The sequence below is a fragment of the Puma concolor genome, chromosome C2 (genome assembly GCF_028749965.1).
Source record: "Puma concolor isolate L17-30 chromosome C2, mPumCon1.1.hap2, whole genome shotgun sequence".
Taxonomy (NCBI): domain Eukaryota; kingdom Metazoa; phylum Chordata; class Mammalia; order Carnivora; family Felidae; genus Puma; species Puma concolor.
This window is the reverse complement of record NC_141675.1, coordinates 49,115,911-49,141,445: the sequence shown is the minus strand read 5'-3', so window position 1 is coordinate 49,141,445 and position 25,535 is coordinate 49,115,911. Positions and strand designations below refer to the sequence as shown.

Sequence of the window (25,535 nt, the reverse complement as noted above, 5' to 3'; positions counted from 1 at the left end):
GAATGACTGATGGACAGCTATGTATTTTCAAGAGCTTCAGTCATTATGCATCTGAAGGAAAGACAACAATACCACAGAGAGTTATCAGCACATATATTAATGCATAAAGATTCTGCTTAATATCTAGAAAGGTAATAAAACAAATTTGGGGGGAGATGGTTATTACAACTATCAAATATTTTCTTAAAACATTAAAACATAATTTGAACCTCTACATAACAATGGGAAGAATGTGAGTGTTCCTATCCTTCAAAGTTGAAGCTGTTTTTTGTGGTTTGACTCAGAATAGTCTCCTAACCAAAACTGCCTGGATAGCTCATCATTATGGCTATAGAGCATGAGTTTTTTGGGAACAGCATGTTAAACCATTCATCCAACAAATATTGTTGAGAGGCACAAGAGATATAAAAGTAAAAATTTCATAGTCTTTGTTCTCCTGGAGCTGAGTTCACATGTGGAAAGCAGTTAACTGAATAGGCAAAAATAATGAAAAATAAGTACAAATTAGGGTACTGTAGGAATATAGGAGGCACAGTCAACCCAGTCTTTGGGATTTAGGGAAGCTAGCAGTTGGTGTTGGAAGACATGGAGTAGCTAAAAGTATACTCCAGGCAAAAACACTGCTGTGGAGGCGAAGGAAAGTAGAGCACCCTTGGGAGACCCTGGCTAGTTCTGGTGAACTGCACAGTAATAAGCAAGGACTATAAACTGGTGACAAATGGGGCTGGAAAGGCAAAGGCCTTAGAAGTCATGTGAAAGAGTTGGAAGTTTATCTAAATATAGTAATAATTAATTAAGAAGGCTCAAAGAAGAAAGTATCATAGTTTTGTATACTTTGGAACAATTGCTCTGGCTGTACCATGGAGACTCTTCTTAGAAAATGTAAGACCTGTAAGACAGGAAAAGTCCTAAGGGTTCTCTAACAATAATTCAGACAAAGGCAGTGGTAGCCTGAATTATAATAGTGATGATAAGTATAGCGAGAAATAAATAGATTTGAGAGATATTTAAGAAGAAGACCGTGTAGGCCCTGGTGATTGTTTAGATGCCTGTAAAAAAGGACAAGAAACAATCACAACTTCCGGCCTGGACAACTGAACAGGTGCTGTGCCACTTCCCAAAGACTAAAAACTGAGGAAGAGATGCAGTTTTTATGTGCATAAGGCACTCCCTGGAAATTGGGATTTTCCTAATAACATTTATAATTGTTTCAAATTACCTCAAGGTCTTTTACTGTGCCACAGATCACAATACAATATACATTTTACAGGGGAAAAATTCCAGGTTTAAAGAAATTACATGGCTTGCCCATGATCACACAGATGATAAATGGCAACACCAGGATTGGAGCACGATCTTAAGGTTTCTAACACCATTGCTTGTTGCACTCTGCCTCTATTCCCTGGAAGCTGCATTAGCTCTTAAGAACCACAGGGATAATATCTTTTGCAGTATTATCAGTGATTACTTAATGATGTTCTGATGACCTGAAAGAGATGATATTGCCTTCCAAGCTATTCAGTCCACTCATCCAGCAAGGCTATTTCAGTCCCCCAGAGCTTGGTGTCTTTACAGGGATCTTATTTTTAAAAAGAACCTTGAAATAGTTTTTCTACCTTTCCCTTAAAAGTGTTCCACAACGACATTAAAAATAGCTATTTGTTTCAAAATGAGTAAACATTCAGAAGTAGGTCTTCATCAGATAATAAAATCATCATATTCTTATGATTTTTGCATGAAAAAAATATCATGGAGTCTATTTTCTGACTATTGGTCGATTATTTACCATGTCAGTTTTAATGTGTTATTTTATTTTCTATCACTATTTTCCCTGTATTACTATCTTAGCTTCCTAGAGGTTTCTGAGACCAGTATCCACTATCAACAGCTGCTCTGCTGATACAAATAAAGTATAATCCAATTTTCTGAAGTTTTAAAAGTACTACTCCTATTAAGTAATGAAGACAATCTTCTCAATCTTCTTCCATACATGTTTATTAAAATTTGGTACCTACTACAAATTATCAATACCAAAATCTAGTGTAAGAGGAGTCTGGAAAGATAGGGACAGCAACAAGCCTTGAATCCCAACATAAAAACAGACAGAAAAACCACAGTAACTAAGCCATGGAAAACATGAGGTGACAGATTACCCTCATGAACCTCAAAATACAAAGCAGATGAAGACAAACTATAGCCCCAAGACTTGATGGCATTAGCACTTGAGCAAGAGAAAGCAGAGGAAAGAAGTAGGGAATCTGATGGATCTAAGAATAAATAAAAACCCAAAAGAGCCAACAGCTAATCACTGGAAAGTACATCAAGCTGATTAGGAAACAGGAGTTAAAATCAGAATTTCTGCCCAATTCAGTATTGGATGAATAAGAGGATTGCATGAGAGGAGCTAAAAGGATTGAGAAGTTTAGCCCTTAGAGCCTGTGTACTCTTGAAACCAACTTGCCATGGCCTTTTTTTTTTTTTTTTTTTTTTTTGGCTAGAGCCCACACTGAGGAGAAATTGCTGGAAGTAGAATCAAAATCAAGCAGGGTATGTAACAGAGATGAAGGAAATAGAAGGTCTAGATAAAAGTAGGGAAGGGGAAGAGAGCCAGGGAATCTCAGAAAGTAAGTTGCTATCTTCTCAGAAAGTAAGTTGCCATGTTTTGGAACACGATGCTAAAACAAGAGATAAGAGAGTACTGTGAAAGGAAAAAAGCTATTTGAGCAAAGCCCCTTCAAAAACAAATTTCACACAAAAATGTGAATGATGAACCTAGAAAGCTTATCCAATCATACAGTGAAGAAGCTATCAAAAACTTCAAAGGTCATGACAAAAGGATTCAGGACCCCACTTGATCACTGAGCATCTTCTAACATCACAAAAAAGATACAAGCAGACATTACATGCCTTCTGATGAAGGAATACACCAGGCCCTAGAGTCTTGCCAAAGGGATACAATCTGAGTTCAATCAATGGATTAAACTCCAGGTACCAGGGGCGCCTGGGTGGCTCAGTCAGTTAAGTGGCGAACATCAGCTCAGGTCATGATCTCATGGTTCGTGGGTTCCAGCCCCGCATCGGGCTCTGTGCTGACAGCTCAGAGCCTGGAGCCTGCTTCAGATTCTATGTCTTCCTTCCTCTCTGCCCCTCCCCCCCAATAAAAAATAAATAAATATAAAAATTTTTAAAAATAAAAAATAAAAAAATAAAATAAACTCCAGGTACTAGTCACCGATTTACAAGGACAGAGGTACATGATGATGTTGACCATGAAAATGCATTTAACCAAATCTAGACAGTGGGAAATTTACTAGTCAAGTGTCCTGAGTCTTTCACCACAAACAATGTAAGTGGGAGCTGGGGGGGTACATAAAATTAAAAAAAAAAAACTACCAATTAAAATAGACTTTAAAAATATTTCAAACAAAATTTTAAAGAGGCAAGACTAAACTATACTTTGTAGGAATTCACACTTGGGTAAGAAAACTTTAAAGAAAAGAAGAGAGTGATTACTTTAGGAATTGGCATAAATTTTTTTTTAACATTTATTTATTTTTGAGAGATAGAGCACAAGCTGGGGAGGGGCAGAGAAAGAGGGAAACACAGAATCCAAAGCAGGTTCCAGGCTCTGAGCTGTTAGCACAGAGACTGACTTGAACTCATGAACTGCAAAACCATGACCTGAGTCAAAGTCAGACTCTTAACCAACTGAGCCACCCCGGCATCCCTGGAATAAATGTTTTTAAAGTATTTTTTTAATTTGCAGTTTTTTCACTACATGTTCCACTCTCCCCACCCACCCACACACACACACCAACTCCCACTTATGTTGTAATATACTGAAAGAAAGACTCAGGACTTTTAACAGGAAAGTTATGTTAACTTTCATGGAGGGATTCTGGGGAAGCTGACAAAGTTCTATTTCTTGATTACATGGTGCTCGCCTCAAATACATCAATAAACTATCCATCTGTTTGTGAAGAGTTTCTGTATCTGTGTTTTACTTTGAAATAAAATGGTTTTGTAAAAATCCAGTATAACGGGTTACTGATATAGGAGAAAACACCATATTTTGTTATTTTAAATACTTAAATAACTTTTATAACAAAACCATGATTCATATGACTCACAGAGACCTCTGTGATTCTATTTTTGAGATAATTCATTATCTGACATTTCAGAATCACTTTAATGAGCAAGAACTTTCCCCATTGGTAATATCCTGCTTCATGTTGATGTTCCTACAGTCTGGTGTATAGTAAATAGTCATTAATATTCACTGAAATAACAATGGCTGCTTTTCAAATAGCATATTTGGTCTTGAATTTTAAATCATCTTGAAATACACACTTGTTCATTTGCCAGCCTCCATAAGAAAACACAACTATGACTTCAGAAACCCACCTCATTCTTTGTAATCTCACATTAATCTGGGGAGAATTCTATCATTTGAAAAATAAATATTAATATTATTTTTACATGAAAATTTTCACAGAAAAACAACATTAATTTATTTTAAGATTTTAATCTCTTTAAAAATATAAATAAGTAAGTAAAGGAATAGTAGGTAACATTGTATAAATACAATGCCCATGATACTAGACATTTTTTTAATGTTTTTTTAATTGGAGAATAGGGAGTAAAATAGGAGCAATCTTCCATTTATCACCAGAAAAAAATGCACATCAAGATTTTACAAAGTAGAAAAATGATAACCAATATGGAGCTTGCAGGAAAAATGATGTGTACTTATGATTATTTAGTTTGATATTAAAACCTTAAAATCTATTTCAGGTATAGATTCATTTTTAGTTATGACCTGAGATCATCCTAGGAACTTTCATCATGGTTATTAAACTATTTTCTACACTTTTCTTCTCTACTTTGTTCTTTCTCTTAAGAACTCTGATTTCATTTTTAAAAGTGCAAAATCCATCTCTACTTCCTGACGATGACAATTACATTTAAATCTTTTTTAAAGGAGAGCTATTTTGAGCTGTTGCATTTACTTTTCAAAATCATTACTTTTGTCATGGACAGAGTAACTTCAGAATAGCCAAAGTCTCTAAAAAGTAATTATCCTTGATTTTTTTTTCCTTGAGAATTTAAAACCATTTTTATCCTATGCCCTAGATAGTGTCTCCTGATCAATTCTATTTTGCTCTTTACGGCATTATTTGTTTCCTAGATTTGACAAATTTATACCATCCCTCCTAGAAATAGCTTGGCAAATTCCAAAACTAAAAAGATATTTTAAAGTTTAAGTTTATAATCACAAGATTTTCTCGTCCTGAGTGCTAATTTTTCCAGGCAAGACCGTTTTTTTGTATCTCTATATTTGTGACCACAGAATATCATCCCAGGAGAACTCAGTAAATAGTGGTCAATTCTGAATAGGCAATAAATTTACTAAATTATTAGTATTATAATTAAAGTTATTAATTGTACTCAACCATGAAAACTTTAGGTAATTCTGGAACTTAGAAACACACAAATGGCATACATAGATAATATATTTACTTTGTTTTAATACTTGGTATCATATAAACACAGGTGATGGAAGAGAGTCAATTCTGTACAGCATTAGAATTATCCAATGTAAAAAATAACTCAGAAGTCCTACTTTCCCAATACAAATGTATACAGTGGTCAGAGGGTCAGAAGCTTGTAGCCAATATTCACTTAGGAGAGCATTTAGTACAATGGTGCTGCTAACAATGACAGAGAGAGAGCATTTTAAAGATCCCAAGACCCAGTGCTGCTTTTTGGGGTGCTGCACAAACGTCTGATCAAAGAGGTAAAGCTAAAATCCATCCCGTGCTCTACTTGCCAAGCCCCACACCCTAGGGGGAGGGGTGCCAAGTGGCAGCATTCACAGAGGGGTGTCTTTTCCTATCATCACAAAGGTAATGTACTTCCGCCCTAGAACTGCTGAATTAAAATATATAGGGGTGGGTCCCCAACAATTTTTATTTTTAAAATCTCTTTACGATTCCTAAGGACTTCCCATAGCTAAGAGTAACTTTAGAAACAGCACTACTTCTCATACCATATCCTTTCAATACACTGGAATTAGTGGAGGGGGATTACATGAATGAATGAATGAATGAATGAATGAATGAATGAATGAATGAATATGTTCAGCTGCACCCGAAGTCTTATATTAAACTGTTTTATCATCATAACACATGAGTTAAATCTAGGCAGCACAAAATCATCCCAATGACAGTTTAAAAATCTGGTCACTCTACAACATGCTAGATATACATAGTATTAAACAAATAATTTGATTTTCCCTCCATGGATTACATAACAAATTGGCCATTCTGACATTGTGTAGGAACAATCTGAATCACAATTTACAGAAATTATAACACTGAGAATAATGTAATGTAAAAGGGAAAACGGAAGACACATAAATTTTGAATACTTTTAAGTAGAGGGACTTGGGGGAACATTTTATTTACATAGTCTCAAAACAGATCGCTGGCTCAAGGAAGATAGACAAGAAAGAAAAGGAAAGGAAAGGAAAAGTAAGGGTCACTAATTTAAAAAACTATGGCAAAATTAAGATTCATGTTTCAGTATTATTTAAGAACATGAATAAACTTCTCCAGGGAACCATCAGCAGTGACCATAGTTAGGCTTGGATATAAGTCTATCCTACAAATGGTGGTGAAATAAGAGTCCTGAACAAGGTAACAGCATTAGAAAATCAAGGGTTTACAGCCAGAGACTTTTTAAAATTCCAGTTCCATCAGGTATACCTGTGTTACATTAATCTTGTTAATTTCCTTCTTCAAGCTTCAGCTTATTCAACTATATTGTTATAGGATTATGTGTGAGAGACACACAAAAACGTACCTAATGGTACAGAGTACACAGTAAATGCAAAGGATATATTCTCAGCCACTCTTTTACTAATTTGCAAGATTGCTACTCCATAACAGCATGAATCTAAGGAATACTGAGAGGGAAGCCAACTTCCTCTCTTCAGGAAAAAAAAAAAAAAAAATCAGAGGCAGAGAAGATAATGCCAGTGTGCCTTGAGGGTTAGGCATGGAAACTTCAGAAAGGGAGAGTCAAGAAAAGAGGGATTGATTTCAATGTCAAAATTACAGTTGTAAGCTTATAAACCTCCCTAAAATATTCACTTGCTTCTCACTCCCTTAAACCATAATTTCTATTAGTGTATTTAAGAACATTCTTTTCATTCTCTCTCTCTAATCTATCTCTTCTCTCTCCAGTTTATTTACTGCAGTGTTCCTTACTCTATAGATTCATCCACCTCATGGAAACCTCCTATCTACTGATCTTACCACTGACCATAACTCCTTTGTGTTCTCACTTCCCTCTTTACCCAGCTGGGTATTGGGTATTCATCTCTGGTAACACTTTTATGTAGATCATTAATTTCCTTGTTCATCTCTCCCTTAACCTTTCTCTTTTGAAAAAATCCTAATTCTGTTTAGTTCGACTCTTTACTCACTTTGCAGTGCTGGGAGAGAGTCTTTCTCCTGCTCCATGCAGTTGAACAGAGCAGGAGAAAGACACGTGATTCTCTCCCTTTAAATTCGAAAATACAAGTGGGCATTCAGCACTGCCTTGCATTCTCCTAAGAAATTAACTTTCTTCTTCTTGTGGAAAACTAATTCACACCTTCTTTCCTATACTCAAATTTCCATTATCTCCTCCCTCCTTTCCCACTCTCTCCTGATGACCTTGACATCTGTAGCACTCAGAAAATTAGAAGCAACAGCAAAAAAAACTCCAGTACCAACTCTGCTCAACTCCCTGCTTCTGTATCCATATACTCTGCCTTCCCTTCTGTTGCAATAGCATTCTTAACTTTGTGTGTGTGTGTGTGTGTGTGTGTGTGTGTGTGTGTGTACCATGAGACCCTTTAGAAGTCTGGTGAAACCTATGGAATCTTTTCAGAGTAATGTTCTCAAATGCATAAAACAATGCTTAGGAATACAAAGGAAACCAATTATATTAAAAATCAGCTATCAAAATGTTTAAAAACTTATAGTACAGTAATACATGTGTTTCCTTTTTTAATGTTTATTTATTTTTGAAAGAGAGAGAGAGAGAGCACAGGAGAGGGGCAGAGAGAGAGAGGGAGACAGAGGATCTGAAGCAGGCACCACATTATCAGTGCAGAGTCAGAAGCAGGGCTCGAACTCATCAACCATGAGACTATGACTGAGCTATAGTCCGACGCTAAACTGACTGAGCCACCCAGCTGCCTCCATGTGTTTCTTTATCAATGCATTATACAATGATCTAGCAGGTATTCTAGTAACTAACACATTTTAATATAGTAAGGAGAAACAACATTTACGATATTTCCAATAGTTGCTATGTGATTTGAAAATATCTATGTTGGTAGCCAATTCTGATTTATTGATTCACTATTGAAGAAAACATTAAATTTCACTTAGAGATCAATAAAAATAAAGATGCAGTTTTTTGCCCATTCAAGTTCACAAACTTCCTGAATTCTTATCTGTGGGCTTCTTGGAAGTCAATGGATATCAGATTTTAAATCCCAGATAAAGCCAACTACTGCACTCACACAAAAGTTGACCATATACTGGGTGTAAAAGCAAATTTCAAGGGATTAAAATCTGATCTTATTGAAGCTAAACCATAGAAATCAATAATAGACAACTAGCAAATATCTCTATATTTGGAAATTAAGAAATATAAATAACCTATGTGTCAAATAATGAATTAAAGTAAAAGTTAGGAAAGTTTTTAATCTAAATTATAACAAAATAACAAATGATTAAGTATCCAAATTTTTGTGATATATATGAAGAAGTGTTAAAGGATATTTATAGCCTTTAAAATTAAATACATAAATCAGAAAGCAAGGGTTGAAAATTGAGCCAAGCATGTATCTCAGGAAGAAAAAGAAAAGCAAAATAAACTCAAAGAAAATGATAAGAGCATTCATGGAAGAATGATAAGAGCAGAAACTAATGAAATAAACAAACACATTAGTGGGAATCAACAAAGCCACAGGCTGATTCTTTGAAAAGACTAGTATGTTGATAAAATTCTTGGAAGAATAATCAAAAAAAACAAGAGACAACACATATCAACCAAAGAACATCACTATAGATCCTACAGACATTGAAAATATATATGAGCATGTAATAAGCAACTTCACACCAATAAAATATTGAAAATTTAAGTGGCATGGACACAATTCTAATAAAGAACATATACCAATATGAACTAAGAAGATAGAAAAATGTGAATAGTCCTGTGATTATTAAAGAAATTAAAACCATAATGAAAAACTTCTTAAAGAAAACTATAGGCCAAGATGGCTTCCCTAGTGAACTTTTCCAAGCATTTAAGAAACAGTTGTCCTCAAACTTACAAAAACCCCTAGAATATAAAGGGGGAAGTGAAAATTATTTAACTTGTTCTGTGAAGCTACCATAATTTTCATATCAAAATCTGACAAGGAAACCACAAGGAAAGAAAATTAAGCTCAATACCACCCATGTACATAGACCCCAAAACCCTAAACAAGATGTTGGTTAATCATATTCAAAAAATATAAAATAAATAAAATATAATAAAGATGATAATAATCAAAGTTGTTTTAACACTTAAAAATTAGCATAATTCACATTAACAAAATGAAGATTAAAAAAATGTGATTTCAGCAGATGCAGAAATAAAGTTGCATAAGATTTAACATTTTCATAATTTAAAATAGCAAACTAGAAGCTTCCTTAATATGATTTTTAAATGATAACAAAAATATTTACAAAATATAAAATTTATCTACATTAACGAACAGAAGATACACATACAATAACTTTTTTCAGAACACCAGCAGCAACAATTTGGAAAATAACCGTTATAAAATTGTGTCACTCAAAATAACATAAAAAAATACCAAATAGGCATTTTGTTCCCATTTCCTGGGTGAGGGGAAGCCTAAGCACCCAAGGAGAAATGAGTAGGAGCAGATAGAGGTGGAGGAGAGATGGCATTTAAGGCAGTGGTGCAAGGAAGTTTAGAGCTGTTTGATAAGAAAGTGCCACAGACTATCTAACCCAACATGCAAATAGCAGGTGCTACAAAGATGGTGGCAGCTATGGCAGTGCTTCTACTGATATTTTATGTTATATTTCCAGCACTTGAAATAAAAATGAATCCAAGTTTAGGAAGTCACTTTTCAGGATCAGAATTATACACAGCTGCATGTTCTACAGAATCTCCCAGATCAAAAGAAGCAGTTTTCAAAATAAGTGTCAGGTTTATAGAGCTACAACATAGATACAATAGAATTAATTCCTTCTTTTGTATATGAGTTTTGACAAACATATTCAGCCATGTGTCCAGGATAGAGACTATGGCCGTCACTCCCAAAAGTACTCTTGTGCCACTTTGTGGTCAATATTCTCCCCTCCTCCCTAGCCTTTGCCAAGGATTATTGATATGTTTCATGTTCTTGTAGTTTTGTCTTTTACAGAGTGTCACATGCCTCCTTGCTTCCAGAAATATCTTTTAAAAGGATATAGGTATTTCTAAAACACTTTGAAATTTCCTCACTACAATAGAATTTTACTATAGGACTTTCTGATAACTTCATATTTTAAGTGAAATTCTAAGTAAAAATCCAATGCACAGTATAATCATGTGTATTGAAAAGGACAAAATATTAAATACAGATGAAAATACAGTAGTCCCTCCTTATCTGTAGAGAATATGTTCCAAGAACTCCAGTGGATACCTGAAATTGCAGATAGTACCGACCCTATATACTATGTTTTTTTCCTATGCACACATGCCTATGATAAGGTTTAACTTATGAATTAGGCATAGTGGGAGATGAATAATAACTAATGATAAAGTAGAACAGAAATAACAACATGGTATAATAAACATTATGTGAATATGCTCGCTCTCTCTCTCTCTCTCTCTCTCAGAATATCTCATTGTATTGTACTCACCCTTCTTGTGATAATGTGAGATGACAAAATGCCCATGAAATGAGATGAAGTGCGGCGAATGATGCAGGCAGCGTGACGTAGTGTTAGGCTGCTACTGACCTGCTGACCATTTGTCAGAAGGAGGATCATCTGTTTCCAGACTGTGGTTGATCACAGATAACTGAAACTGTGGAAAGCAAAACCGCAGATAAGTGGGACTACTATATATGAAAATAAGTTTAAGAGCATTTACATAGTCTTTTCTACGTGCCAGCTACACTTCATCCCCAACTATTATGAGTAATTTTACACATAATAACTCATTTAATCTTACAACACTGTAAGGAAGCTATTATAGTCCAAGTTTTATGGATGAGGAAATTGAAGCTCAGACAAAGACATCTGCCCAAGGTCACATGGATGGTAGGTGGCAGAACCACTTGGCAAACAAGCTGGTTCTGTATCTATTCTTTAAAGAAGAAGAAGGAAAAGGAAGGGAAGGGGAAGAAGAAGAGGAAGAAGGAGAAAGAGGAGAGGAAGGGGGAGGGAGGGGGGAGGAGAAGAAGGCAAGAGAATATAAAGTTCAGCCAAAATAGATTGGATCATAGCACCCTGGAGATTAAGGATGACCTAGCCATGCATCTATGTATATACACTAGCAAATTAGATTAATCAAATCAGCACACTGTATATGGAAAGGAACTTGCTTTCCTTCCGTTTATCACAGGGGAAACTAAGGTCCAGAAAAACAAAAATTTGCGCAGTATTACTAGGCTAATTTATGGATTACTTGGCAGTGAAATAAAGGCATTCTCTTCAATACTGTTTCAAAATATCCTTAATCACTTTGAAGTAGATACTGCAGGCAAGTTGCCTGTCATATACAGAGCCCTATTCTGAAAACCCTCAAATGTCTTGATTCTCACAGACCCTTTCCGAACAGATAGATGAGATGTGTTACATATAGGTGATTATGCCTTATTTCATATGACTTTGCTAGTCCAGGATCATTGTGTGACCAAAGGGTATGTATTTCAAGAGCTGTGCCCTACAGGGTTACTCTCTACTGAGGAGTGACTGAAATATCTCAGGGGGACTTTAAAGGAAAGAGACATAGTTGACAGGTACAAATGCAGAGGGAAACAAAAAGCAAAAGCAGAAGTCTTGAGGCACTAGATTCTCTTGAGTAAGCCAAGGACTTGAGATAAAAATAAGGATTGGTGTCAGAATAAAATGAAACAGGAATACGGACGCAAAGTTGAAGGAACAAGTCACTAGTCCTAGACTGCCCTAAGGTCAACATAGTGGCTTTAATATTACTAGGTTAGGGTACTTAAAGTGCAGACCTGCTCTAGCAATATCAGAAACACTTGGGAAATGGTTAGGAGTGCAAATTCTCAGGGCCCGTGCAGATTTACTCAATCTAAAATGGGGTGGGGTGGGGGCCAGCAGACTGTGTTTTCAATAAGCACCCTAGATGATTCTGATGTGTTATAAAGTTCAAGAACCACAGCACTAGGTCAGTGCTGTATCCTGAATCACAGTCTGAATGACATTCCATTTCCTTACTTTCTTACTCACTCTCCCTAAATCCTTTAAAATAAAATCCTGCGTCCTGGAGTAACCCGACAGTTTCTGTTCCTTGCAGCAATCTAATTAACACTCAGCTTCAAGTGTTGGAGAACTGTACATAATCAATTTTAATGAATTGTTTGAGCTTTAATTATTCAACTGATACTACTCTTTTGCATATTAAATTCTTCATTCATTAATTCAGTAAATATTTATTAATTGCTTGCCATGTGCTGGACAGTACATAGCAGTGAACTTGCAAAAAGTTCTGCTTTCATAGGACTAGATTATGGTAAGAAGGAACAGAAAATAAACAAATAAATAAAGCAGATACATCGGATAAGGGCTATGGGAAAAAATGAAGCAGCAGGGAAGGTGATAGGGTGTGTAGAGCAGTTTTTGTGATTTTAAAAAGGGTAGACAGGAAGGCATCTCTAAGGTGACATTTGAGCAAATACCTGAAGGCTATTTGAGGCAAGGCTTGGTGATACTTGGGGGAAGGGAGCTTGTAGAGGCTTGTAGGAACAGCAAGGAGGCCAGCCTGGCTGGAGCTAAAGGAGCGAGGAGAGGCGCGGTAGGCAAAAATCCAGAGACACTAACAAGAAGCTAGATGGTTTAAGAGTTTACAAGGAATTGTAAAGACTTTGGGGTTCGTTTGTTATTTTTGTAAGGTCTGGGCATTTCATTTCCCCAGTAACATAAACCTCTGGGTTCTTTATTTAATAGGAATAAACTGCCTAGCTTGTTAACCAACATGCACAGTGTATTTGTGCCATTTGGGAATGCCAGATTGACCTAGCAGCTTTTCAATCATAATTCCTGGCTGGCCCTGAAGACAGTGATACCAGAAGAGGGGTCTAAGCTGTTCTAAAAGGGAGAGTCAAAAAATAGATCTCTTCTGTCTGGAGATAGATGAATTCTGTTCAGCATTTTAAATCAAGTGACCTTTTCTGAGGTGAAAGTGACTCCACAGAGAAAACAATTCTCTTTGGGATAGTTTCTCATTAGGTTGGGAGGATGCATGTGTTGCTTTCTGAAACCATTTATTGCCAACTACACAGAAAGTTATATGAAAATGTTCGTTTGACTCAGCTCTAAGACCTAAATCCATTTGAACAGATGTATCTAGACAGGAGTGACTGTAAATAGCACATTCCCTCATTGTACACTGTTCCACACATTTGCGGGTCAGCAACGAACATAGAACACAGCAGTCCCAGCCACGTGGAACTCACACTACAGAACAGGGAGGCAAACACACACACACACACACACACACACACACACACACACACACACATAAACAACAAGTAGGCAAAGAGACAAGAGTGGTATGAAAAGGGAAGTAGACAAAGAGCGACTTGTAGAAGTTGTGAATTTCTACTTTAGATTAACTGGTCATCTCTCTGAAGAGATGACATTTAAGTTAAAACCTAAAGGATGAGAAGCCAGCCTTGCAAAGATCTGGGGGCCAACAACAGTTTGAATAGTTCATGATCCACGATAATCCTTAACACTGATATTGTAATCTGTGGCTTTCACTTCTGTTTCACCTACATTGATTTGATTTTTGTTATCCTCACAATAATACTGTAGAGGATGTACAGTTGGTGTTATTTGGCCTATTTTGCAGGTGAGAAACTAGGCTTAAGAGAGGTCTAAGAGCTTGCCAAAGACAGGTTTCAGTAGGTGGGCCTTGGCAATCATTTCTTCCTGACCCAGTTTGTTGCTACTGTGATTCCAAAGAAAATGAATATTCTCAAGTCAAGTAACATCAATGTCATGGAGAGGACAGAAAGAGGAACAAAATTACCTTTAGGTTTCAGTTATTTGTAAAAGATAAAGACAAATAATTCACCTGTAAGTTTTTGACTATAGTTTTTCATTTAAAAGTTTTATTTTTGGTCATCTAGATTTGAGGGGTGATAATGCTCTTTTAAACTGCCTTTAAAATTTGCATTTTCCTTCTAATTTAAACAATAGACACTTAAATATTATTTACTGGATGCTGAAAGATTTAATAAGACTTTTTTAAAAGAGACGAAACCTACACAAATTTCTGCTACATTTTGACCTTACATATTCCTTATATGCATTGATTTTCAAAATAAACCCATGCATAATTTCTAAATCTAGGGCTACCAGGACAAGAATATATTTGATCAGAGAGATCATTAAAGTTAAAAAAAATTTACAACTACAAATACAAATACAAACTATTATACTCTATTGATATTAGTATTAAGATTTGTGCAATGGCAAGTTTCTCTTCAATTCCTAGAGGCCTGTATTATAGGAAAGACTATAGTTTTCCAAGGATTCTTTTGTTCCCTGGCCTTCTAATATCAACAGTATAAATAGTAAGAAAATTTTTTTTCCTAGCTTTTCTAGAAATGTGCAGCTCTCTTTTTCATTTAACAATGATATATTTCAGGGAACAAATTTAAGAAATATTCCTGTTATCTTTTAATGGGATGAGAAACTCTTTCTTTGTCTCATGGATTTTAGAGGACCACAATTGTAAGTTCAGCTGCCACACATGATGAGAAATATTTCTAAAACTTACAGAAACATAATCTTTTGAAATTATAGGATACAATGTTATCTTGTTTAACATTAAAGCTGACTTTACCACAGTGATCTATATTTAGTACATAATCTAGTACATAATAATAGACTGTTTGAAAGTCATCACACATGGCAGGAAAACAGAGGGATAATGACAAACATTGGTAGTGCTAAAATCAACAGTAGATGCAAGTTGTGATAATAACAGTATTACAGTAAAAGACAGTCTGTGCCTTCAGTTACAGCATACCAGGTACCAGGCTAAGCACTCTGCTTACATTATCTTATTTAATCCTAAAATCAATTCTATCACATAGGGACTTACAGTATTATTGTATCAATTTTACATGTGCAGAAACTGACTTGCAAAAGATTAAGCAACTTGCCCACGGTCACATTTTTACGGAGTAGTAGAGCCAGCATATCATTCTGGCTTTGAAGCTGCCCTCTGTTGCAATTGTATAGTAATTCTGTTAAGGATATATGGCATCTTGGGGCGCCTGGGTGGCGCAGTCGGTTAAGCGTCCGACTTCAGCCAGGTCGCGATCTCGCGGTCCGTGAGTTCGAGCCCCGCGTCAGGCTCTGGGCTGATGGCTCGGAGCCTGGAGCCTGTTTCCGATTCTGTGTCTCCCTCTCTCTCTGCCCCTCCCCCGTTCATGCTCTGTCTCTCTCTATCCCAAAAATAAATAAACGTTGAAAAAAAAATTAAAAAAAAAAAAAAAAGGATATATGGCATCTTTATATACTAGTGCAGCAGCATTCAAATGGTATCCCACAAAATACTAGTGAAGGTATATGGTATTTCATATCAAAAAGATTCCATGATCAAATAATTTTAAGAAACCCGGCATGTTAAAAATCTCTTCTTGCAGATTCACAATGCACATTATATATGGAGGCCCAAAGAATTCCTGCAGTAAAGAATTCTGTCTAACCAGCATGTTCCAAATGTGTGTGTGTGTGTGTGTGTGTGTGTGTGTGTGTGTGTGTGTGTGTATTATAACACTTCATGAATTACTAATGCAACATAGTCTGGGAAACACAACACTCTTAGATTTTTTGCCAATATCCCAGTATCTCTGATAGATGCAGAATAAATATTAAAATCCAATTAAAAACTTGCCACTAAAAAAAAAACAACTATAGGGGCGCCTGGGTGGTTCAGGTGGTTAAGCATCCAACTTTGGCTCAGGTTGTGATCTCATGGTTCATGGGTTTGAGCCCCACATCGGGCTCTGTGCTGACAGCTCAGAGCCTGGAGCCTGCTTTGGATTCTGTGTCTCCCTCCCTCTGCCCCTCCTCCACTCACGTTCTGTTTCTCTCTCTGTGTCTCTCAAAAATGAATAAATGTTTAAAAAATTTAAAAAAACACAGAAAATTTCCAACTGTTTTTCACCTATAGCTATTGTCCCTACATCACCCATTTCCCACTTAGCAGCATGCCAGACAATGAATGCGTAATATCTATAGGACGTCTGCAAAATTAGGAAACATAGGACAAACTTAGTGTTAAACAATGTTAGTTTGATTTTCAAATGTCATGCTTATTATATTTTCAGATGGCATACTTCTGAAATTAAAGATATGAGAATAACTGTTCTTCTAATATTTCTAGACTTTTGGATGCCCTGTTACTACTGTGTATCAGATTACTCTAACCTGAGAATTACTGCTAATTAAGAAAACACGGAAAAACAAATAGCTTTGCCAAAGCAAACCTCCCTCCAGTATGTAAAATGAGTTGCTGTTTATACTAGAGAGCTACCCACTGGAGGAAGTAGTCAAAAAAATGTTGACCCTCCTTATTAGGCATGATATACATATATATGTTCTTCATCACCCCATACCTAACTTCAGAGCACACCTTTGTGCCTCATTCCCTTTCTCTCCAAAGCATGCACTCTACATCTGCCAGAAGGGTCTTCATAGAATATCATTTCAATTATAGACTTTCAGGCTATGTGTTACCAAATCAACATCTCCCAAAGTGAACTCCATAGAGTATAATCTCCTCAAAATGCACTTCCTAATTCAACAAAGAAAAATATTCCAGTCAAGAAAGTTAGAATTATCCTGGATTAAACAAAGTGAAACTGGCTTCTTTACTGTAAAATCTGTGTATTAAGAATCTATAAAAGGAGGACATATTGTATTGAGGTTCTGAAAATATTCTGACCATGAAGACCTGTTTTCAAAGAGCATTTCATAGTCTCAGAATTTCTTAGCAGTCATTTGGAGAATTGCTGACCTGAAATAAGAAAAGCAAGTTCTTGTGTCTGGTTTCAAGGTCATCCTTGTTGTGCTGCATCCTATTATGTTCAACCTTATTTCCCACCACTCTTGTTTCACAACCTTATTTCCCAATAACCACTCAGATGTTATTGAACATCTATTATATACTGTGCACTATGAAACACAATCCCTGCCTTCCAATGAGATAGACAGACCAAGAGGCAGGAATTGTGCATAAAGATGAGTGCTCTGACAGAGAGGAATACTGGGTCCAATGGTAAGCATAGGCAAAAATCTAGCCCAGCCTTGAGAAAGCTTCTCAGAAGACGTATCATAAGGAATGAAGAAAGATGAGTGAGTCAGCAATGAGAGGATAACTAATGTTATCCTGAAATGTTATCCTGAAATTTCAGGCAAAAGGTATATGCAGAGAAATGAAATAGACCATGTAGGTTTGGGTACCATCAAATTGATCATATGGCAGTAATCTACTCTAAAGGGGCAGAGTGCAGAGCAATAGGTTGGACAGTTATACTGAAGGCAAATTTTGTTGGTCCTAGCATACATTCCTAAAGAATTTAGGGGTGCCTGGGTGGCTCAGGTGGTTGAGTGTCCAACTTCAGCTCTGGTCATGATCTCATAGTTGATGATTTCCAGGCCCACATCGGGCTCTGTGCTGACACTCAGAGCCTGGAGCCTGCTTCAGATTCTGTATGTCCCTCTCTCTCTCTGCCCCTCCCCTGCTCATATTCTGTCTCTCTCTGTCTCAAAAATAAATATAAACATTATATTTAAATGTTTAATTTAAAAAAATATTTTTTATTTAAAAATATTATTAAATGTTTATTAAATGTTTAAATATTTTAAAAAAATTTAGATTTTATCCTATTGTATACTCAAGAGATTGGCAAAACCTTTTCTGTAAAGTATAAGAATAAAAATTTTAGGCTTCGTGGGCCATATGGTCTCTGCCACAACTATTTAATGCCACCACTGTTGTGTAAAAGCAGTCATAGACAATAGGCAAACGAATCAATGTACCTGTGTTCCAATAAAACTTTATTAAAAAACAGGTGGTAGGCTAGACTTGGTCTGTGAGCTGTAGTTTGCCCTACCCCCAACCCCAGTATAGAATTTTGTTTCTCAAAGTTTCATTTGGAGTCCAGCAGTGGCAGCAGAAAACTTGTTAGAAATGCAGAATCTCAGGCTGCCTTGCAGACCCACTGAATCTGAATTGTTTAATTGTATGTGCACATCCAAGTTTAAGAAGCACAACTGGTAAACACTCGATGGTTTCAAGCATAAAAATTATATAATCAGCTTTCTTGCAGCTGCAACGTGAATCTTTCCGAATATTCCCCATCCAATATTTACCATATCTGCAAACCCTCAATACTGTTCAAGCCCCAGCTTTATCCAGTCATATCCCACCCATAAAACCATTTGCCCCCAACCTGAAATGATCACTTCCTTCTCTGATATCTTAGAGCACAAAAACATGTTTCTTCACTTTTCTGTGAATTTTCATGGGTCATGATATGCTCAAGAATAAGAGCTATATCCATACATTTGTAATTCCCACAAAGCCTACCAATGAAATACATGGAAGAAAAAATGTATTCCAAAAAAATGTGCCAGTTTAGTAACTGGTGTTGATAATTTACACTGGAGCTACAGAGCTATTAACTATGGTACTGGTACTGCCTTAGGGGACATGGTTTCATATTCCACAGAAGACATCTATCCTTGGGCTGGGAAGTTCTCTAAAAAGTGTACCTCTAAGCTAGATGCAAGAGGGCTGGGTCAGAGGAAATGTATGATACAGAACAAACTCATTAAAAAAAATTTTTTTTTGGGGGGGGGCATCATCTCTAGATATTTCCTTAACTCTTAAAAGTCTCATCTTCAGAAATACCCACCAAACTTTGTTTCACCATATCAAGAGGTCTGTGTAGTTCCAAATCAAAGCCCTAAAGTATGGTTGGATTCACTTGAGACATTTATGGAATTTGTTATAATCTTGCTACCATCAATCAAAGGTATCCAGTATTCCAGGGTAATCTCATTTTCTCCTGGTTGGTAAAGGAGGTTAGTAGCTAAACTTGAGCCTGAAGGCCTCATTCACACAACCGTGGGCCACTCTACATAAGTTATTCAAGAGAATATGTATGCTGGAATACTCAAGACTTAGGATGCTTGCTAACTCTGTCTCTGGGCAGGCAAGAATACCGTCTGGGATAATTTACCAAAACCAAGTTTCTGGGAACCAGGGCTAGGAATGGAGAAGAATGGTGGTCCGTGGGCTGTAGAACGTAGCACCTAAGAGGAAGAAATGAAAGAGAGACTATCTAAGGGTAAAACGAGAATCAGAATGCCTCTTTTGTCCAGTACAAAAAATCTGCATAGTTATAGAAGAACTTGGAACAATATAGCAGAGCAATCACATGACTAAGGGAAAGTGGAAGGCAGAGCCAGGAGTATTTCCCAGAGGTATGGGAATATAACTACAGGACTTTACGGGGTGCCAGAAACCTTTCCTATGGAAGAGAAACTGTTACAAATATGCATAATTTTGGAACAACAGGAGTTGGTCTAAGTTGAATATAATTCACTTAGTTCCATAGAGCAGAAGACGAAGAGGATAAATGTCAGTCTTTACCCCACAGTTTCCTCTATATAATGAACATCACAATATTTTAAAAAACTTTTGCATGAATGGTTTTGGGGAGATTTATATCCATTAATTTTTAAAAGGAAACAGTTTTAAAGTCCCTTCTCTGGCCAACTAAACCCTTCCTCATGCTCATCTAGAATGAGGATTGGCACTAAAGCATAGAGAAATCCCAACAGAATTGTGATCTGGCAGCCACAGTTCAATTTAATGACTAAATATTATCAGGTTTTCTTCAAAGAAATGCCATTAGGGAGGCATTAGAAAAGCAATGGTTTAGCATTTCAGAAACTGTCTATGAAGATGGTACCATAAATCACAGTAATGGAATAAAAGTTAACTTTGAGCACTTACAATATACTAACCCTCAGCATTCTATAAAGATGATCTCATTGTTTTCTCACAAAACCCTTTTAAGTGACAATGTACTCCCCATTTTGTAACTGAGGAAACTTAAATACCAAGCAGCAGGTTCACACAGAGCCATTCTGACCCTCTGCTTTTAGCCAACACAGAATGGTGCCCCACCATGCTGTGTGCCCAACAGCCAACAGAATCCTGTCTTCTTAAGTGATCACTTGTCTAATGTAACACAACATCATCAACAGTACAAAAGATTGTTTGAGAAATTCCCATTTTATGAACAGTTTCACTGAAATAAAATACTTTTAACTAAATTTACAAACTTCCAAATTATCAATGAGATTTTTTCTCACAAAATCAGCCTTAGTGCTCTGACTCATAAGCTGGTTTGTTTTTGTGTTTATAATGGAGATAGGCCTAAATGTTTCTCTAAATATAACATATTTCCATCAATTATCTTTAGATTTCTTCCTGTAAAAAAGGAACTAAAAGATTCCAATAATACTGAATTTACTTAGCATGGCAATGATTTATTGAACATTTCAGCATTTTAGCCCACAGTTTCGATGTGAATGTTTAAGACTGGAATATAACAAACCTCAATGAAAAATAAAGATGAATTTACTGAAAATATAGCAACTAATTGATGTAAACATGGTAAATATTAACTATTAACTAAAGAAGCTCATTTTTAACAGAATTTATTTATTTATTTTTCTATCTATCTATCTATCTATCTATCTATCTATCTATTATTTATTTTGAGAGAGAGAGTGCACACGAGTGCAACTGAGGGAGAGAATCTTAAGCAGGCCCCATACTGAGCACAGAGCCCAATGTGGAGCTCGATCTCACAACCGTGAAATCATGACCACTGAATGAGCCACCCACACACCCCAGAATGAAAATTTTTTATTTCCTATAAAAATCCACAGGGAAAATTGTCGAGAAATGTTATTTATTAACAAAAGTGACTATTTTTAACAATAGATATATATTTACTTAAGTTATCCTTAAGAAACGTAGAAACTACAAAATTCTGTGTACCTATACTGATTTACAAATCTTGCTTGCTTTTAAAAAAAAACTACTTTAAAACAGCTGTCTTATTCCTTTCAAATCAAACTCTCCTTAATTGTATAATCCATCTTTTATAAGTTATTTTATTTCTATAAGCTCTGAATGTAAGAGAAATATGGATCATGTAATAAAGATGTTTACTATTAAGTATGTGTACAAAGTCCTTGGGATATTTTAATGAGCTTTCAAGATGAATAAACTAAGTTACTGAGTATAAATTATGTCACTTGTATTTGTTCTTTTACATACATTATCAAAGAAACTGTATGATACATATTGTTATGTCCATTTTATAGAGAGAAAGCTAAGTGACCTACTTACCTAAAGTCACACAGCTAGTAAATAAAACTCAAATTACCATTTGGTTATTTTGCTTCATATTGCAAATATTTCTGCATTCTTACTGACCTCAAGAAGAAATTTCTATATCAGATAGGTCTACAAGAATCTAGAGTAAAATGACAATGAAGTCAGAAGAAATGATAATGATGTTGATGCTATTTAAAAGCTTATTATGTGGCAGTCATTATGTTAAGCATTTTATATGCATCATTTCATTTAATCTTAAGACTATCATATGAAATAAGTAGTTTGACTATCTCCATCTTATAAATAACAGACAAAAAAGTTAAAAAACTGTCTCACTTCAAAATTAAATATCTTAATCTCCCCAGAATGAGACATGAAAGTGTACCAGGGAGATTTGTCAAATTAATTTTATATTGTACATTATAAACCCATTAAATTTATGGTTATGAAGCCTACATAATAATGGGAAATACTTGTGATAAGGTAAAGTTCAAAGTAGGGTATACATATCTAAATGTGCTACATTATTACAACTATATAAAAACAGGCTTAATGAAAACCTAGAAGAAACATATATGGTTGGAAGAACTCCAGAATGATCTTTAATGACCTATGCCCTTGATGAAACTATGAATAGGATAGAATTTCACTCCCATGATTATATGACAAAAGGGTTTTTATAAATGTAATTAAGGTTTCTAATCAGTTGAGTTCATCAAAAGGAAGACTATTGAAATTCATTATAATCAGATAAGCTGAGTCTAGAGACAGAAGATATTCTCCTGATGGCCCAGTAGAAAGCAAACATCTGTGTTGTGAACTATCTGTGGAAACCATGTGGCAGGGAACTGTGGGTACCCTCCAGTAGCTGAGAATGGCTGCTGGATGACAGCTAGTAAGAAAATGGGACTCTTCATCATATAGCCACAGAGAACTGAATTCTGACAACAACCTTAAAGAGCTTGGAAGAGGACCTTGAACTCAAGATTAGAACTGTAGCCTGGGACAAAACCTTGATCATAGCCTTCTGAGACATGAACAGAGGGGCAGTTAAGCTGTGTCCAGGCCCAAAACTAACTTCAGTTTTTTTTTTTTTTTCATCTGTAAATGGGGTTTAAAAGAGTGTCTACCTCATAAGGTTGTAAGGATTAATTAATTGATTCATGTGAATTGCCTGAAACAATGGGTTTAAATTATATATTGTTAAGTAGGAAAACACTCCAAAATTTAGTAGTTTAAAGCAACAACTATTGGGGCGCCTGGGTGGCGCAGTCGGTTAAGCGTCCGACTTCAACCAGGTCACGATCTCACAGTCCGTGAGTTCGAGCCCCGCGTCGGGCTCTGGGCTGATGGCTCAGAGCCTGGAGCCTGTTTCCGATCTGTGTCTCCCTCTCTCTCTGCCCCTCGCCCGTTCATGCTCTGTCTCTCTCTGTCCCAAAAATAAATAAACGTTGAAAAAAAATTTTTTTAAAAAAAGCAACAACTATTGGTCATCTCATACTTTCTGGGTGAGGAATCCATATGTAGTTATCTAGGTCCTTAAGTTTAGGGTCACTTCTAAGGCTGCAATCAGGATGTTGGCCAGAGCTTCAGTAAAGGCTTGACTGGGGAAGAGTCAGCTGCCAAATTCACTCATGTGGTTGTTGGCAAGATTCAGTTCCTCTCAGATTGTTGAACTGAGAAATTTACTGGCTATTGGCTACAGGCCACCCTTAGCTCCCTGTCACGTGAGACTTTCAACAGAGTAGCTAACAAATGACATCTTGCTTCATCAAGGAGATCAAACAACAGAATGTGAACACAGTGGAACTCATATTCTCTTTGTAACCTAATCTCAGAAGTGAGAGCTAGACACATTTGCTATATTCTATTCATTAGAAGCACAGTACAAAGTCCAACCCATAGTTAAAGCGGGGCATTATACATGGACATGAATACCAGCAGGCAGGAATCGTTAAAAGGCATCTTAAAAGCCTGATGCCTGAAACAGTAGTTCTCAGTAAGTGTTAGTTATTATTGGTATTATTAAGTGCTTATAAGAATAAGCTAAGCACAGGGGTGCCTGGGTGGCTCAGTTGGTTAAGCATTCAACTTTAGCTCAGCTCATGATATCACAATTAATGAGTTCAAGCCCCACATCAGGCTCTCTGCTGTCAGCACAGAGCCTAATTTGGATCCTCTATCTTCCTCTCTCTGTCCCTTGCACTCACTCTCTCTTTCTCAAAAATAAATAAATGTTAAAAAAAAAAAAGAATAAGCTAAGCACAACAAAAGAATTGCAAGATGGCCTTAATGAATGTTTATTGAGTACTGTGTGCTAGATACTATTTTAAAAAGTAAGATCCAAAGATGAATGGGGCATGGATACTTATCTTTCAGGGAGTTCATAGTCTTAATGAAGCAGAAAAACTCCTATTTGATGTGATGGAATAGGTATAAGATTCAGTGGGGTTACAAAGAAAAGAGTAAATGGTCACCTTAAGGAATGAGGTGATGCTTGACCTAATTCGTGAGCAATAAGCAGTGTTAACAAAATTTGGAAAGAGCAATCCAGGCAAGAGAAAGGTATGGATAAAGATAAGAAGGGGCAAAAAAAAAAAAAAAAAACATGCCACATTTGGGGAACTAATGCTTGGCCAATATGACTGGAGAGTAACAATAAGTAAGTCTATAAGGAAAGCATAGATTTCCAGATGACAATTCTTTCCTGATCAAATAATTATAGTTTAGCTTTGAATGTGAAATATGAAGATTTAGAGGTGATAAGTCTAGGTGTAGTAGCTGAGGGGGCAGTCACAGGTATCTAGCTGAGGGGGAATACATCTGAGCTGGAGAGGTAGATTTCAGCATCATCAGAAATCATATGTTAATTGGAATCCTGGGAATAGATTAAGTCATCTGGAGAAAGTATAGAGAATAATTAAAGAGTAAGCCTGTCCTAGGAAACTTAGGAAAACAAAATTTAAAATGCAGGATAAAAGCACAAAAAAAGACAAAAGAATAATCAGAGGGATAGAGAACAATCAGGAAAGCGTGATGTCTTAGACGTTAAGAAAGTCAGGATGCTCAAGAAACGGAAAGTGGTCAATGATGTCAAATGACACAGAGAGATCAAGAGTGAAATGTGGATGGTCAAAAGAAATCCACTTACCACACAAGAAAAAGGTCAATTATCAATTCATACCAAAATTCTTATATCCATGAACTCTCTGTAATCACTATTAATCATTCTTCATTTCCAAATGCACACACTGAACTAGGTAACACAGCTAGTGGGTGGTGGAGCCAATACTTGATTCCACAGTTTTCAGATCCCAACGCCCAGTTTTGAACTCTAAACATAAAGTTTGGGTAAAGTTATTACAGTAGGTTAAATGGTTCCTCCCCAAATATGTCTACATCCTCACCTCTGAGACCTATAATTATTGCCTTACTTAGAAAAAAGCATCTTTGCAGATGTAATTAAGAATCTCAAAATGAGAACATCCTGAATTATCCAGGTTGGCATCAAATCCAATGGCAACTGTCCTTAAAAGAAACACAAAGAGGAGAGACACACAGAGAGAAGAGGCGACCATGTGAAGACAAAGACAGAAGTTGGAGTGATGCAGTGACAAGCCAAGGAATGCCTGGGGACACCAGCATCTGGAAGAGGCAAGGAAAAATTCTCTCCCAGAAATTTTAGCAGGGAGCACGGCCCAGCCCACATTTTGATTTCATATTTCTAGCCTCCAGAATTATGAGAATAAATTTCTGTTGTTTTAAACCACCAAGCTTAT

At 36.2% G+C, this 25,535-nt stretch overlaps 1 long non-coding RNA gene across 4 annotated transcripts in view; it reads right to left on the bottom strand.

The window, feature by feature from the left end:
• Positions 1 to 25,535, bottom strand: part of LOC147577242 (uncharacterized) — a 387,792-nt gene that overhangs the window by 255,114 nt on the left and 107,143 nt on the right. For all 4 annotated transcript variants that reach the window (XR_015240064.1, XR_015240066.1, XR_015240065.1 and 1 more), the window contains one exon: positions 10,983 to 11,148. This is a non-coding gene — a long non-coding RNA (uncharacterized LOC147577242). The remainder of the gene's footprint in view (positions 1 to 10,982; positions 11,149 to 25,535) is intronic.